We start from the raw sequence: 3,274 nt of genomic DNA, 5'->3' as shown, positions 1-3,274 counted from the left end.
CAGAGATTTTGCAAATAAACCAAGGAAAACCCATGCGAACGGAAAATTTCATTGTTTAAAAGGCTAATACTTTTTTCCTATGCAAGTTGTGAACTCCGGAAAGATACCAAAATGTTCGCTATTCAAAGAGGAACACAACTGTATTTTGTTTTTTTATAAATATTGACCGCAACTGAAAATATCGCAATGTTAATTAAACAAAAATCGTCCGTTTTCAGACAATCTAATTGTTTAACGGCTTCCACGCTTCCTCCGTAGTGTGCTGAGGTTATTAAATGATCACCAAACGATTCTACAGTCCAAGATAAATAAATCCGTCTTTTTTTAATGCAAAAATATTGATTAGAACCGGAGCTAAGGCGATTTGAGTGAACGAGAAATCCGTCGACGCTTGACGACCCACTAGGCCGCAAGCGCGGCGCTGCACTCGGTCGCGCTCTTCGTGCATTCTACGTTTTTATTTTATACAATTGATACATTTACTCATTGTCGGTCTCTCGTAGGGATTTTATATGCTGACTTTTGTCACCGCGATTATAAATAAAAGCATTAACAACTAATAATAACGAGCAAGAGCGACAAATCTTACTCCTCTAGAGTGTCCTTAACTTTTTAATTTTAGCACTTGCAGTTAGTTGTACGCTGAACTCTATGATATAATTTGTAGTAATACAAATTAAAAAAGGTCGAACTCTTATTTATTGCATCTTATTAATAAACAGAAAGATATGGTACAGTTATTTACAATGAGTGCAGTACACAATGTAAATTCAATTAATTACGTATCAGCACGCGAGTTTCAATAAATATTAAATTCTAAGTTTAAATCATAAAACACTTTCTATAATATCTCTTCATAAATAGTTATATCTGATCGATAAATATTCAGAAGTAATATATTTTTATAATATTTACTAACTATTAAACCTGTACTTTTCATTTTGAGTCGCTTTGGTCACCGTATTTATTTTTGCACGTGTTATCTTTTTGGCATTCGCAGAAAGAGATACATGGAATCCCACTTTATAGTCAACGTTATTACTCATATTCCCACCATGCCTCCATCATTTGGACAGATCAATCGGCAAATCCGCAATGGTTTGACAGACTGAGCTGTTAGCATGCCTGGGCAAGCTCGCATCTAAACACGCAGCGTGAACATGTTGAAATGCGTCTATTGAAGATCGGCTGGCGTACTCTTTGCGCGCGGTTTTTAAAAATTCTTAAAAAATTTTGTATTTTTTTCATTTTATACATATTATGATTCAGTGGTAAACTAAAAAAAGAATTTGAATAATCATAAATACGCAATAACGCAATTACATAATACTACTTAAAGACATGTACGCGTGTATCAAACGTATCTATCATTTAGTAGCTCCTGTTTCCTTTCATTTAATGATAAGGTACAAAAAATAAGACTTCGTTTATTTTTAACTTACAACTAACTGCAAGTGCTAAAATTAAAAAGTTAAGGACACTCTAGAGGAGTAAGATTTGTCGCTCTTGCTCGTTATTATTAGTTGTTAATGCTTTTATTTATAATCGCGGTGACAAAAGTCAACATATAAAATCCCTACGAGGGACCGACAATGTATCAATTGTATAAAATAAAAACGTAGAATGCACGAAGAGCGCGACCGAGTGCGGCGCCGCGCTTGCGGCCTAGTGGGTCGTCAAGCGTCGACGGATTTCTCGTTCACTCAAATCGCCTTAGCTCCGGTTCTAATCAATATTTTTGCATTAAAAAAAGACGGATTTATTTGTCTTGGACTGTAGAATCGTTTGGTGATCATTTAATAACCTCAGCACACTACGGAGGAAGCGTGGAAACCGTTAAACAATTAGATCGTCTGAAAACGGACGATTTTTGTTTAATTAACATTGCGATATTTTCAGTTGCGGTCAATCTTTATAAAAAAATAAAATACAGTTGTGTTTCTCTTTGAATAGCGAGCATTTTGGTAAAATTTTGAATATTTTGAATATACATACGTTTACATTCATCATAATAGTTTTGACATTTTATTTACAGAAAGAATGCTTTATCGTTAAAGATACATTTCTTTCTCTTCATGCCGACTTGCCGGACTGTTGCTTTGCCAATCTTTTCTCGAAAAACATTTTATTCTCAATTCAAATGTATTCGCATTATATTTCATTTATTTCAAATTGTAAAACTGCGCATTTTATAATACCGATGGAGCTGTTTGTAGCGGCAAGAATGCTAATTATATCTGCTCATTACAGAAACGTATTTGCGGCGACATTTGCTGGATATTTATTTACTTAGTTTCATAAATACCGACTTTCCTGACTTTATACTATGTGGAATTCCAACTCACGAACTTATACTTCTAAATGTTTGAATTCTTGGGAAAAATAAATTTTGGGAGTAAATAAAATTTGGGTGATCGGAGACCATATTGAATTCGTGCTCGCTCTTCCCTGAATAGTGCCGATCTTTAGTTTCTTTTCTCGATTTTAAGTAGACAAAAAAAGTTTTGTACAGGCGTTGATTTGATACTAGGCAGTCTGATAAGTCCCTGAAAAATGAAACATGGAGACGTTTTTTTGGCCAAAGTCGGTTTTATTTTTCAACATACTCTCCTTTTAGGTCGATACAGCGAGTCCAACGATTTTCTAACTTTTTGATATCGTCCGAAAAGTACTCGATCGGAAGGTGTCCAAAATACGCCTCAGTTTCAGCTATGAGCTCCTCATTTGAGTAAAAAGGCTTACCGGTGAGCCATCTCTGCAGGTTAGGGAACAAGTAATAGTCGCTGGGGGCCAGGGCTGGTGAATACGGTGGCTGAGGAACCAATTCGAAACCGATTCAATGCAATTTTGCTTGTGTAACTAAGCATGAATGAACAGGCGCATTGTCGTGATGATAAAGCGGTTTTTTCTTCTTCAAATGCGGTCGTTTTTCGGCGATTTCGATTTTCAATCGGTCTAATAATGATGAATAGTATGCTCCAGTTATGGTTTTACCTTTTTCAAGATAGTCCACGCATATTAAGCCATGTGCATCCCAAAATACGGAGGCCATAACCTTTCCGACCCATTGTTGCGTTTTTGGATGCTTCGGAGCACTTTGGCCCGGTGGAACCAACTGTTTTGCCTGTTGCGTTGACTCAGGAGTGTAGTAATGGATCCAGGTTTCCTCCAAGGTTATGAATCGGCGCAAAAACTCGGTCGGCTTACGCGAAAATAATGCCAAATTCTGCTGGGAAGTTGTCACACGAATTCGTTTTTAGTCCACTGTGAGCAA

Source organism: Belonocnema kinseyi, chromosome 2 (assembly GCF_010883055.1).
Source record: "Belonocnema kinseyi isolate 2016_QV_RU_SX_M_011 chromosome 2, B_treatae_v1, whole genome shotgun sequence".
NCBI lineage: Eukaryota > Metazoa > Arthropoda > Insecta > Hymenoptera > Cynipidae > Belonocnema > Belonocnema kinseyi.
This window is presented reverse-complemented; position numbering follows the sequence as displayed.